Genomic DNA, 15260 nt, shown 5'->3' with positions numbered 1-15260 from the left:
TTGCTCGCCCATGGAGACGAAAAACAAACCCCTCAAAGAAAATATGCTTGGTTGAGAAATACGCGCCAAAATATTCCTACTGATCAGTATGCTATGCCTGGGTTACTTTCCTTTTGCGACGCCTCGACCATAGAGACGAAAAACCAACCACCCAAAGGAAAAAAAATCTCAAGAAAATGGATGTCATGACTTTAATTTGTTTCGAAAAATTACAAATCTTGTATGGAAGCCTCTCCTTTCTTAAGTCGGATGGAGTTTTGACTATTACAGAAACCATCCCCGGCCTCAAAAACCCTCAGATGCCAGTTTTGACGATGATCGGTTCAGTAGTTTTCGAGTCTATAGGGAACAGACAGACAGACAAACATTCATTTTTATATATATAGATTAATACATTAAATTAGGTGTTCAGTTCAATAATGAACTTTCAGAGCCCTATAGTTAAATAATCACTAACATTTATTTATTTGACTTAAATTTGCTGAGCGCAATCAAGCATTTTTATAAAGGAGAACATCCTGTCGTGTAAAAAATATTTTAAACTCAAAACTAAAAACTAAAGCTATCCTAAAATTAAACTAATTGTAGAGAGAGCGAATCTCTGCGATGGAAGACTGCATCGATTTGCCTCTGAAGTTGGAGAGTATTTTGTTGGCCATCTCTTCGATAGTTTCAATGCCTGCAATCCGATGAAGATCTTCGGTGCTGTGCCAAGGTGGAAGCCGCAAAATCATTTTCAGAACCTTGTTCTGAATCCTCTGGATGGCCTTCTTCCTCGTCGCGCAGCAGCTAGACCAAATCGGAACTGCATACATTATCGCTGGTCGGAACACTTGTTTGTAGATAAGAATCTTATTTCGCAGACACAACTTAGATTTCCTGTTGATGAGAGAATAAAGAGATTTAGTGTATTTATTACATTTTGATTGAATATCTTCAATGTGATTTTTAAAAGTAAGATTCCGATCAAGTGTAAGTCCCAAGTACTTCACGTTATCAGACCATTCTAAAGAAACCCCATTAAAAGTTATGGAATGATTTTCATTAGGTTTTAAAAAATTTGCTCTTGGCTTATGGGGAAATAAAATAAGTTGAGTTTTGGAAGCGTTAGGAGAAATTTTCCACATTTTCAAGTAATTCAAAAAGGAATTTAAATTTTGTTGCAATCTACTGCGTACCACCCGTAAATTTCGACCTTTGGCTGAAAGCAAAGTATCATCAGCAAATAGTCTCTACCTCTTCCTTCTGGTACATCAGGAAGATCAGAAGTAAAAATATTGTATAAAATTGGCCCAAGTATACTACCCTGAGGGACACCAGCTCTAATGGGTGTCCTTTCAGAGCATGAATTTTGATAGCTTACATGGAAAGTTCGGCTAGTCAAATAATTTTGAATAATTTTGGTGAGATATACAGGAAAATCAAATCGAGCTAATTTAGCTACTAAACCTTTGTGCCAAACACTGTCAAAAGCTTTTTCAATATCAAGAAGAGCAACACCAGTTGAATAACCCTCAGATTTGCTAGCGTTAATCATATTAGTTACACTCAAAAGTTGATGTGTAGTAGAATGTCCATGACGAAAACCAAATTGTTCATCAGGGAAAATAGAATTCTGATTAATGTGAATCATCATTCTATTCAAAATAACTCTCTCAAATAGTTTACTTAAAGAAGGAAGCAAACTAATTGGTCGATAACTTGAAGGCTCTGAAGCACTTTTTCCAGGTTTCAAAATTGGAGTGACTTTGGCATTTTTCCATTTATTGGGAAAATAAGCCAAATGAAAACATTTATTGAAGATTTTAACTAAAAAATTTAAAGTGCTTTCAGGCAACTTTTTAATAAGAATATAGAAAATCCCATCTTCCCCTGGAGCTTTCATATTTTTAAATTTTTTGAAAATCAATTTTAGTTCATCAATATTTGTCTCACAAGAACTTTCAAATACATTTTGTTTAGATAGAATATCATCAAATTTAAGGGAAATTTGAGCATCAATTGGACTTACAACGTTTAAATTAAAATCATGAGCAGACTCAAATTGTTGGGCTAATTTTCGAGCTTTTTCTGCATGAGTTAAAAGAAGTTTATCCCCATCTTTCAAAGTAGGAATTGGCTTCTGGGGCTTTTTCAGAATTTTAGTTAATTTCCAAAATGGCTTTGAGTAGGGTTTTATGTTCTCTACTGCTTTAGCAAAATTTTCATTACGAATGAAATTTAAACGACGTTTGATCTCTTTTTGAAGGTCGCAATAAATTAATTTCAAATAAGGATCCCTAGTACGTTGATATTGGCGTCGACGAATGTTTTTCAGTCGTATCAAAAACTGAAGATCATCATCAATTAAAGGTTGATTAAATTTATGTTTAACTTTGGGTATTGAAGCGGCTTTAGCATTGACTATTGAAGTTGTCAAATTTTCTACAGCCAAATCAATATCTTCTATTGAATTCAGTGGAACGTTTACATCTAAATTACGTTCAATGAAAGTCATATATCGCTCCCAGTTAGCCTTTTGAAAGTTAAAAGCTGATTTTAAAGGGTTTTCAATGGGACTTTGGGATAAAGAAAATGTTACTGGAAGGTGGTCTGAATCGAGGTCCGCATGAGTAACTAATTGACTACAAGGCTCGCCTAAATCCGTTAGAACCAAATCAATTGTGGAGGGATTTCTAATTGAAGAAAAACAAGTATGCCCATTAGGATATTCAACAGTATAATAACCTGCAGAGCAGTCGTTAAATAAAATATTCCCATTTGAATTAGATGAAATATTATTCCAAGATCGGTGTTTTGCATTAAAGTCACCAATAATAAAAAATTTAGAATTATTTCTGGTGAGTTTTTGTAAATCTCCCTTCAAAAAATTTTTTTGTTCACCGCTGCATTGGAAAGGCAAATATGCGGCAACAATTATAATTTTCCCCATAGAAGTTTCTAATTCAATTCCAATTGTTTCTAAGACTTTTGTATTGAAAGAAGGAAGAAGTCTAAATTTGAGACGACTATTGATGACAATAGCTACACCCCCACCTTGTCGATCAAGTCGATCATTTCGTAAAATTTAAAAAAAAGCATTGCTTTTCAAGTTATTGTCTGGCTTTAAAAAAGTTTCAGTGATGGCAGCAATATGTATGTTTTGAGTTTTCAAAAATAAAATGAATTCATCTTGGTTAGCCAGCAAAGATCTAGCGTTCCAATTCATAATATTTAAACATCTATTTGGATCCATGAGGGAATCGCAAAGTCATAATAATTTTGTTAGCATAATTAAAAGAAGTTTGGAAAGCTTCAAACATTGAATTTGCTTTCAACATAAGTTGCATCATTTCCATTAAATTTTGATGCAAAAATTTTAATTTTTCCTCAGTAATCTCACCCAAATCACCCAAATTGTTAGGATCAGAAAAGGAAGGAGAAGAAAAAGTATTTGAATTTCGGGGATTTTCCCAAGCCTTCGCATGAACGTTGAGACTTGGTTTTTTCCCATTTTTATTAGTTAAACCTGAAGAAGGCAACCCATTTTCCACCACCTCTGAGAACGATAAACAACGAGTCTGTGGCGCAGAATCAGCCCAGGTAACATTAAAATCACTTCGGGTATTACCCAGCCGTGATTCCAATGTAGGCCGAGGCTGACCGCGAACAGGCAGGTTGTTTGCCGGTCTGACATGTGAAGACGAAAAAGAGGAAGGAGGAGAAGAAACTTTTCTGGAAACTTTGGGATTTTTCCTAGAAGCAACAATTTTTGCCCTAACGGGACAGTCTAGAGAATTCGAGGAATGATTACCTGCGCAATTCGCACACTTAAAAAATTCTGTTTTTGGCTTATCACCACCAAAAAGGCATTTAGATTTTTCATGATCGAATGAGCCGCAAAACATGCATCTGGCATTCATTCTACAATTTTTAGTGCCATGACAAAAAGCTTGACAACGACGACATTGCGTAATATTTTGAAGAAAATTGGTAGAAGATTTACGAAAAGGTTCGAATTTGACTCGACAATGAAACATAAGACGAGCCTTTTCAAGAATTTGCAAATTATTAACCTGATCCTTTTTAAAATGGATCAAATAAAGTTCAGGAGCAAAACCAACACTACTGGTATTATTCGTGTTGGTTCTTTTCCTCATTTGAATTACTTGAATTGGAGAAAAACCTAACAAAGAATTTAATTCAGCTGTGATCTCATCCGGTGTCTGATCGCCAGTGAGACCACGAAGTACTACTTTAAATGGACGATCACTTCTAGTGTCGTACGTAAAAAATTGGTGTTTTTTATTATTCAAATAATTTAAAACCTTTTGAAAATCATTAAAAGATTCCGCCAATATACGAGCAGTTCCCCTTCGACCGATCTGAAAAGAAATCTTCACATCCTTGACGGAAGTGACGATTTCTTTTCGAAAGGCATTGAAGTCAGGAATCGTGACCGTTATTGGTGGAATCTTTTCGTTTTTAAGAGTATAAGAAGAAGAAGAAGGTTTCTTAGTACTCTTATCAGAATTAAATATAAATATTTCCTCATCACCGATGTTATGAAGGACATCGAATGAATTGGAAATTTCAACTTTTTTGGCAGATGGCCATGGATTAGGTTCAGCAATCCGATTTCTTCCGGCCCTTGAGCCGGCCGAAGACTTCCCCATGCTGGAAAGAAAAGAGAAAATATGAATAAAAGAAAATGCAAATAATTTTAGCACTGAAAAGTGCTGATTGAAATACAGGTAGGGTAAATGTACCCGACCTTGGCACCTAAGGCATGGTTTACCCTTTTTTCGACATTCCTACCTTCCTGTTGAGTGCACCATAGAACATCCTTTGAAGAATTTACTTGCTAACTTGCTTAGAGTTCAACGAAAATATGTTTTCTCTATGGAACTTTCATTAATGTGAGCAAAATGCATTCAAAGTACTCACTGCGGTGCTCCAATTACTTGGCCGCCGTACCAATTGTTTGCCGTTTATATGATCCGATTCTTGGCCACCAGCAAAGTGCAATAGATCTTTACTAACAATGCTCAATTGACAGTTAACAGAATCGTTGGCTATTCTGTTTATAAGGCCACTGACAGGATGACGTCAGCTGAGCGTAAAGCTCTATGCGACGATGGAACGCCGGGCTTCACTCATACAACAAACAGGCTATTGAAAACATTGATGAAATTTGGTTGGAAGGGAAGCACAAAATAAGCTTTCATTTCAAAAAGTCGGAAGTCCACAACAATCCGACACATAACGTTATTTTCACTACCAAACAACTATCTTCATATTGTGGAGTTTGGCTTCATAAAGTAAGAAATTGAAAAATTCCTTGAATGGTATTTTAAAATTTTGCCCTTTTGAATTTGTTAGCTGAGATTATGAGCTTCTAGCAAGAGGCATCTCGAATGCCCGGGGCGTTGCGCAGTGGTTTGACACGCCAAATATATGTTAGAATATAAACCTTCCTAAAACATTTTTTTTAATTCGACTCACATCTAATATTTTGAGAAATGATTGGAAAGTAAAGGATATTTTCCTGAACTTCCAAATTCTGTTTCCAAGAAAAAATTAGAACAAAAATCCAAAAAATTAAATCTGAGTATATGGTTCCCAAGCAATAGAAAACGATTCCAAAACTCAATTAATTATGTATTTTTTATACTAAAGTCATAAATTGCCTTCGATCTAACAGTTTTCAGATAAGAAAAACATCTTAAGTCTTGTGAGTTGCTTAATTTCACATAGTTTTTTTTTATTTCGAACCACTGTGTTCTGTAGGAGACCACGTGGCATTTGCTCGGCAGACTGCAATGCAAATGCTGTTCGCACGCATACCAATGTACCTTCGATTCATGGTTTCCAAATAGCGATTTTTGCATTTTCAACGTTTGAATATGACTTTTAGTTAGTCGAATCACTTATGTTCTCCCACTTATTTCAAAGCTTAAGTTGATAGAAACGGTCTTATCATACAACCCAATTAGTATGAAAACATTTGTGCGTAGTTTTAAATGATTTTTTTGGGAAAACATTAGCCCAAAAATACTTCTTTAATGAACATGTATTTTTTCAGCTTCCAACACTGGTTGTGTATTTCGATTGAAGTTGCATGCCAAGAAAAGGAACAAAATTAGTTTTAAATTTTTATTCAAAACCTAAAAAATATTTATTCTTTTGTCTTTCTAGTATTTTTTGATTTTTTGCCGAGTTCAACTGTAGGCATGAGTATTTGTTGCAGATTTTTCATATGAATTTCAGCGTATGAAATCGCATGTGAATTTAACAGTTGCACTAGAAAAGTGAGTTCATCTGATTTTTATACGGCGATTTCCAACATAATTGCCTCGGATGCAGATCGAAAAAAATTAACTACTTTAATAAAGTACAAACAATCAAAAAATTCGGTATGCACTTATTTGAAAAAAATAATTCTTTTCGCAATGAAAATATATTCAAAATTGTTTTAGTTCAATTTGGACCTGAAAAACATGAAAAGACATGTTGGCATGCCAAGAATAGGACCATGCCAAAATAGGGCTCACTTACCCTAAGGATAAAATAAATAATGTAAAAATGTTCCTGCAGGTACACAGCAACGATACGATGCTCCAGCGTACGTGTTGACGGCTCAACGGTACAGATGGAAGTGATGTAGAAAACCCTAAATTGAGAATTGAAAGGTTATAAATCGAAAGTGGAAAGTCGGATTTTTAAAAAGTTGTAGTCAAAAAGAGAAAGCCCAAAGACCTCATCAGAAGTCAGGTGTTGAAAGAAGGAAGTAGATAGTTGGAAATACAATGTCGATATTCATTAGTTGTGTATCGAAAATTGAAAGTACAAAATGTGACTCAAAATTCGACGATAGTTGAACATTAAAAAAAAAAGAAAGTAAAAAGAGGAAATTAAAAATCGCAATCAAAAAGACAAAAAAAAAAAAAAAGTCGTAAATCGGATGAAGAAAAATTTAAAAAACAGTTAAAAAAAAAGACCATACATAGAAAACCGGAAGTCAACGGTCGAGAGCCATAAGTCAAAATTCATAAGTCGTAATTTGACTGTCAAAAGCCGAATATATTTTATAAAAATCGGAAATTGACAGCAGATATCCATCGAAGCCAAAAAAAAAAAAAAAAGAAAAATGTATCGTGAAATTGAAAATGTAAGATGTCGAAAATCAATAGTGAAAAGTCAAACACCAAAAAATAATTTCTGGAAATCGTGAACGGAATGAATAATTCATTCAAATCGGGTCTGAAAGCTCAAGTTATAAAAAGAAAGTTGATATCCAAAGGTGTAAAGCAAAATTTTAACAATAGTATTGGAAATATGAAGCCAAAAGTTGGAATTCAAAAATTGAAAGTTGTGAATAAAAAAGCAAGTCTACAATCGAAAATCGAAAGTCCAAAGTCGATGTGTCTATTGAAGTCAGCATTTCAAAATCGATAGCCAGAATTTGAAGACTGAAAGTCGAAAGTAGGAAGTTAGAAACTTGATATCTGAATATTAAATGTTGGAATTCGGAAGTCAAAAGGATTTGTTGGACTATAAAGAAAATAAAAATATAGAACAATTAAACAGTAAGTCCGATACCAAAAGTAAATAACCAGAAGTCGAAAACTTAAAATGAAAATTCGATAAAAGTCTAAAGCTCAGAAACAAATATCAAAATTATAATTTTTATCAATAAGTTTTACAAATCTTCAATCTTAAATTTGAAACTTGAAAATGGGTATTTTTTCATAAACTGACGGTTTGCACCGGGAATCTTCAGATCTTTTACAAGATCAAATATGATGCATTACCTATGCAAAACTGAACGCATAACGAAACAAATGACAACAAAAAGTGCAAAACTTATAGCGACTTTATAAAAAACTGGGCATTTTGAAAAAGTTATTAGATTATTGGTTGAAGAATGAAGTAAGTTTTGCTGCAACCACTCTACAAATCAGGGAAAATAGTGTTTTTTTTCCTACTTTGATAAGTACTTTTGTTCCCATGTTGTTAAATAGAAGCGCGCGCTACCTGCATATGTGAGTGCAGTTGTTCGACCATTGTTTGTCTTTTATGCAAATAAGAGATTAAATGTCATAACTTCTTTCATAATTCTTAAAGGAGTTGTTGAACTTTAATGTCTTCAGATGAAAGTTTCATCACAAATTAGATGTACAATGATATTTTTACGGAATATTCGGTAATGCAGGCGGTACTTGTTTACACCATTTAAAGCTTATTCAAAAATGTTCATTTTTTTTTTTTTTTTTTAAATATATCTTTATTTGTACCAATTCATCATTACATTTATATTACATTAATACATTAAATTAGGTGTTCAGTTCAATAATGAACTTTCAGAGCCCTATAGTTAAATAATCACTAAAATTTATTTATTTGACTTAAATTTGCTGAGCGCAATCAAGCATTTTTATAAAGGAGAACATCCTGTCGTGTAAAAAATATTTTAAACTTAAAACTAAAAACTAAAGCTATCCTAAAATTAAACTAATTGTAGAGAGAGCGAATCTCTGCGATGGAAGACTGCATCGATTTGCCTCTGAAGTTGGAGATTATTTTATTGGCCATCTCTTCGATAGATTCAATGCCTGCAATCCGATGAAGATCTTCGGTGCTGTGCCAAGGTGGAAGCCGCAAAATCATTTTCAGAACCTTGTTCTGAATCCTCTGGATGGCCTTCTTCCTCGTCGCGCAGCAGCTAGACCAAATCGGAACTGCATACATTATCGCTGGTCGGAAGACTTGCTTGTAAATAAGCATCTTATTCTTCAGGCAAAGTCGGGATTTCCTGTTGATGAGAGAATAAAGAGATTTAGTGTATTTATTACATTTAGATTGAATATCTTCAATGTGATTCTTAAAAGAAAGATTCCGATCAAGTGTGAGTCCCAAGTACTTCACGTGATCAGACCATTCTAAAGAAGCCCCATTAAAAGTTATGGAATGATTTTCATTAGGTTTTAAAAAATTTGCTCTTGGCTTATGGGGAAATAAAATAAGTTGAGTTTTGGAAGCGTTAGGAGAAATTTTCCACATTTTCAAGTAATTCAAAAAGGAATTTAAATTTTGTTGCAATCTACTGCGTACCACCCGTAAATTTCGACCTTTGGCTGAAAGCAAAGTATCATCAGCAAATAATCTTCTACCTTTTCCTTCTGGTACATCAGGAAGATCAGAAGTAAAAATATTGTATAAGATTGGCCCAAGTATACTACCCTGAGGGACACCAGCTCTAATGGGAGTCCTTTCAGAGCATGAATTTTGATAGCTTACTTGTAAGGTTCGGCTAGTCAAATAATTTTGAATAATTTTGGTGAGATATACAGGAAAATCAAATCGAGCTAATTTAGCTACTAAACCTTTGTGCCAAACACTGTCAAAAGCTTTTTCAATATCAAGAAGAGCAACACCAGTTGAATAACCCTCAGATTTGCTAGCGTTAATCATATTAGTTACACTCAAAAGTTGATGTGTAGTAGAATGTCCATGACGAAAACCAAATTGTTCATCAGGGAAAATAGAATTCTGATTAATGTGAATCATCATTCTATTCAAAATAACTCTCTCAAATAGTTTACTTAAAGAAGGAAGCAAACTAATTGGTCGATAACTTGAAGGCTCTGAAGCACTTTTTCCAGGTTTCAAAATTGGAGTTACTTTGGCATTTTTCCATTTATTGGGAAAATAAGCCAAATGAAAACATTTATTGAAGATTTTAACTAAAAAATTTAAAGTGCTTTCAGGCAACTTTTTAATAAGAATATAGAAAATCCCATCTTCCCCTGGAGCTTTCATATTTTTAAATTTTTTGAAAATCAATTTAAGTTCATCAATATTTGTCTCACAAGAACTTTCAAATACATTTTGTTTAGAAAGAATATCATCAAATTCAAGGGAAATTTGAGCATCAATTGGACTTACAACGTTTAAATTAAAATCATGAGCAGACTCAAATTGTTGGGCTAATTTTCGAGCTTTTTCTGCATTAGTTAAAAGAAGTTTATCCCCATCTTTCAAAGTAGGAATTGGCTTCTGGGGCTTTTTCAGAATTTTAGTTAATTTCCAAAATGGCTTTGAGTAGGGTTTTATGTCCTCTACTGCTTTAGCAAAATTTTCATTACGAATGAAATTTAAACGACGTTTGATCTCTTTTTGAAGGTCGCTATAAATTAATTTCAAATAAGGATCCCTAGTACGTTGATATTGGCGTCGACGAATGTTTTTCAGTCGTATCAAAAACTGAAGATCATCATCGATCAAAGGTTGATTAAATTTATGTTTAACTTTGGGTATTGAAGCGGCTTTAGCATTGACTATTGAAGTTGTCAAATTTTCTACAGCCAAATCAATATCTTCTATTGAATTCAGTGGAACGTTTACATCTAAATTACGTTCAATAAAATTCATATATCGCTCCCAGTTAGCCTTTTGAAAGTTAAAAGCTGATTTTAAAGGGTTTTCAATGGGACTTTGGGATAAAGAAAATGTTACTGGAAGGTGGTCTGAATCGAGGTCCGCATGAGTAACTAATTGACTACAATGCTCGCCTAAATCCGTTAGAACCAAATCAATTGTGGAGGGATTTCTAATTGAAGAAAAACAAGTATGCCCATTAGGATATTCAACAGTATAATAACCTGCAGAGCAGTCGTTAAATAAAATATTCCCATTTGAATTTGATGAAATATTATTCCAAGATCGGTGTTTTGCATTAAAGTCACCAATAATAAAAAATTTAGATTTATTTCTGGTGAGTTTTTGTAAATCTCCCTTCAAAAAATTTTTCTGTTCACCGCTACATTGAAAAGGCAAATATGCGGCAACAATTATAATTTTCCCCATAGAAGTTTCTAATTCAATTCCAATTGTTTCTAAGACTTTTGTATTGAAAGAAGGAAGAAGTCTAAATTTGAGACGACTATTGATGACAATAGCTACACCCCCACCTTGTCGATCAAGTCGATCATTTCGTAAAATTTTAAAGAAAGCATTGCTTTTCAAGTTATTGTCTGGCTTTAAAAAAGTTTCAGTGATGGCAGCAATATGTATGTTTTGAGTTTTCAAAAATAAAAAGAATTCATCTTGGTTAGCCAGCAAAGATCTAGCATTCCAATTCATAATATTTAAACATCTATTTGGATCCATGAGGGAATCGTAAAGTCATAATAATTTTGTTAGCATAATTAAAAGAAGTTTGGAAAGCTTCAAACATTGAATTTGCTTTCAACATAAGTTGCATCATTTCCATTAAATTTTGATGCAAAAATTTTAATTTTTCCTCAGTAATCTCACCCAAATCAACAAAATTGTTAGGATCAGAAAAGGAAGGAGAAGAAAAAGTATTTGAATTTCGGGGATTTTCCCAAGCCTTCGCATGAACGTTGAGACTTGGTTTTTCCCCATTTTTATTAGTTAAACCTGAAGAGGGAAACCCATTTTCAACCACCTCTGAGAACGATAAACAACGAGCCTGTGGCGCAGAATCAGCCCAGGTAACATTAAAATCACTCCGGGTATTACCCAGCCGTGATTCCAATGTAGGCCGAGGCTGACCGCGAACAGGCAGGTTGTTTGCCGGTCTGACGTGTGAAGACGAAAAAGAGGAAGGAGGAGGAGAAACTTTTCTGGAAACTTTGGGATTTTTCCTAGAAGCAACAATTTTTGCCCTAACGGGACAGTCTAGAGAATTCGAGGAATGATTACCTGCGCAATTCGCACACTTAAAAAATTCTGTTTTTGGCTTATCACCACCAAAAAGGCATTTAGATTTTTCATGATCGAATGAGCCGCAAAACATGCATCTGGCATTCATTCTACAATTTTTAGTGCCATGACAAAAAGCTTGACAACGACGACATTGCGTAATATTTTGAAGAAAATTGGTAGAAGATTTACGAAAAGGTTCGAATTTGACTCGACAATGAAACATAAGACGAGCCTTTTCAAGAATTTGCAAATTATTAACCTGATCCTTTTTAAAATGGATCAAATAAAGTTCAGGAGCAAAACCAACACTACTGATATTATTCGTGTTGGTTCTTTTCCTCATTTGAATTACTTGAATTGGAGAAAAACCTAACAAAGAATTTAATTCAGCTGTGATCTCATCCGGTGTCTGATCGCCAGTGAGACCACGAAGTACAACTTTAAATGGACGATCACTTCTAGTGTCGTACGTAAAAAATTGGTGTTTTTTATTATTCAAATAATTTAAAACCTTTTGAAAATCATTAAAAGATTCCGCCAATATACGAGCAGTTCCCCTTCGACCGATCTGAAAAGAAATCTTCACATCCTTGACGGAAGTGACGATTTCTTTTCGAAAGGCATTGAAGTCAGGAATCGTGACCGTTATTGGTGGAATCTTTTCTTTTTTAAGAGTATAAGAAGAAGAAGGTTTCTTAGTACTCTTATCAGAATTAAATATGAATATTTCCTCATCACCGATGTTATGAAGGACATCGAATGAATTGGAAATTTCAACTTTTTTGGCAGATGGCCCTGGATTAGGTTCAGCAATCCGTTTTCTTCCGGCCCTTGAGCCGGCCGAAGACTTCCCCATGCTGGAAAGAAAAGAGAAAAATATGAATAAAAGAAAATAAAAATAATTAGAGCACTGAAAAGTGCTGATTGAAAAACAGGTAAGGAAAAAATAAATAATGTAAAAATGTTCCTGCAGGTACACAGCAACGATACGATGCTCCGGCGTACGTGTTGACGGCTCAACGGTACAGATGGAAGTGACAAAAATGTTCATATTTAAGGTCATTAGATACTTGAAATTTTTGAAATACTGTATTTGAAAATTTGATAAAATTTTCAAGTGTTTTGATGTGTTTTTGGAAGATTTACGATGAAAAAAAAAGTGTTTTGTAGCTTTGAAATATGGTTTTGTTTTATTTACAAAAAGTCGAAGTGAATCAAACTCGAAAAATAAAAATTTTAGAAACCTGAATAAATACATAAGTTTTTTAAATCGTAAAAATGAAACAAATCATCAATTTTTGGGAAGATCTGAAAACCCTAGGTGCAAATTGTCAGATAATTAAAAAAAACCCCAAATGGAAAGTCAAAAATCAAAAACTGAAAATGAAAATTCGAATGTCGCGTGTAAAGTATAGTAATCTAAAGGCCCTACACAGAAAAAAATATTTCCTGTAAAATTATGCAAATGTTCTGTAACAAAAAGGAGCAGGACATGAACCGTAATTTTACAGGTCGAAAAACATATTACGTGACATTTAATTTAAAGTGTACAACTTTTTCCAGGACATTTGCTGTAATAATAAATGAGTCCTCGTTAACTTTCAAGGAAAACAATTTAAAATTACAGGTTTTGTTAATTACTGGTGATTCATTTTAAAAGTTGCAGTTTTCAGTGACACGTATTAGTCAATTTTTCTGTGTATACAAAAAATTGCGTCGGTGAAAGCTCAAAACTAGATGCTAAAAATAGCATTCAAAAAAAGAAATTCAAAGGTGATAATCGACAATTGCAAGACCAAAAGCGGAAGACGAAGAACCATGCGCGTTGCTATGCCGCCCCCCCCCCTTCTCCGAGTAGGAAAAAACCGTTACAAAATACACCAAAATACTAGAACTTTTGGTAAATCCTTGAATTTTCAAAATTTTTCACTTCGAGAGAATGTTTAACAAACAAAAGATTTTATTTGAACTGCCGTTCTGGTTAAATAGTTTAAACTGCAGTCAAATTTTCTATTATGGCGAACATTTTTTCAAAAGGCGTATCAGAAGTGTAGGACTTCTACTGCCAATCATCAAATATATTGTTTTACCAAACATTTTAATGGGGTAAAGAACTTAATTTGAGTACTTTATCGCTCTCAAATATTCAACATATTTGTCGCTTTTTGTCATGCTTTCCCAACCACACCTTTAACACGTTCGTTGCCACGCTCATTTTGGTAGTTTTGCTAGCCGGGCCGAAAGGAATTCTCGGAGCGAAAAAGATAGGAGAGAGAACTTCAAGATTTACAACGTCCCAGTAAGCGCGTCCTCTCAGAAATCGACAGAGCATGCAAAAAATTGAGAGTTGAGTCACCGAACTTAGAATAAAACGGTTAATTTCGGCGACACTCCAAGAACGAAAATATTCTCATTCGGTTTGTCCTGACGAGACACCTAAAGGCAACGAATGCGTATGCGTACATGCGAAAAGTTTGAATCGTACACTCGTACGGTGCAGTCGACTTCTCAAGCAGGCAAACACAGGTCTCGAAGGGAATTCAAGTTGTTTTCGTGTGTTTCTCTGGAGGGCGTGTCTTAGATTATTTCGTGGCACTCACTCAAGGCACGCGTATGGTGTGTTCCTCTCTGCCGATGTGATGATACAAAATCGCCAGAGATATCGTTACGATCCCTCTGGCGATTTGAGTTACCTCTCTGCCGATTCATGTTTAGGGTAAGTGAGCCTTAACTTGGCATGCTCCTTATCTTGGCATGCCAAAATGCATTTTGGTGATTTTCATGTCAAACATATGCCTGAAAATGGAATAAAAATCAAACATAAAAGAAAATCGCATATGGCAACATTTTGCATAGCATTTGTCCACTATTAAATCCAAATGACTGCGTAATAAATTTTTTTTCGCATGACAAACTGCAAATGAAATTATGATCTTCGGAAAAATCTAAAATGAACCTACCTTGCTAGAGCATCTGCCGTCTTCGTATTGATTTTAAAAATACACTTTATTATGGAAAAATCACTAAAAATTACCACTGGTTACAGCAAAATATGGCAAAAAATATAAAATTATAACTAACTCTAAACAACGTACATTTTCTATGTAGAATTGAAGAAAATATAAACATTTTTTTTGCCTAATCTTGGCATGCAATTCCACAAATAGAAGTATGTATGTATGTGTGAAAACGACATAGCAGGCAGTCGGCAGCCGGCAGCCGTTCGTCGGAAGACGGTGCACAGTGGTCTGGAAAGCGGTTTAAAGTAAAATGAATGATTGAAATAATTTAAAAATATCATGAATGTATTTTGGACTATAATCAATTTATTTATCTCTCAAGCCGACTCAATCGTATTTGGCATCCACATTTGGAAATACGATTTAAGGAAGGGGGAGGGTCTAACACTTTAAAAAAATCGATTTTATTGTAAAACATTTCAAGAATGTTGTGTTAAATTTTCAAGTCAATTGAAGCAAAACTGTAGAAATTATAGGCCTTTATCTCCTCCTATCTAATACTGCAAGAAAGCAAGAGCAGAAACTTCA

The sequence above is a fragment of the Uranotaenia lowii genome, chromosome 2, assembly GCF_029784155.1.
Source record: "Uranotaenia lowii strain MFRU-FL chromosome 2, ASM2978415v1, whole genome shotgun sequence".
Classification (NCBI taxonomy): domain Eukaryota; kingdom Metazoa; phylum Arthropoda; class Insecta; order Diptera; family Culicidae; genus Uranotaenia; species Uranotaenia lowii.
The sequence above is the reverse complement of the archived record's forward strand: the minus strand, read 5'-3'. Positions refer to the sequence as shown.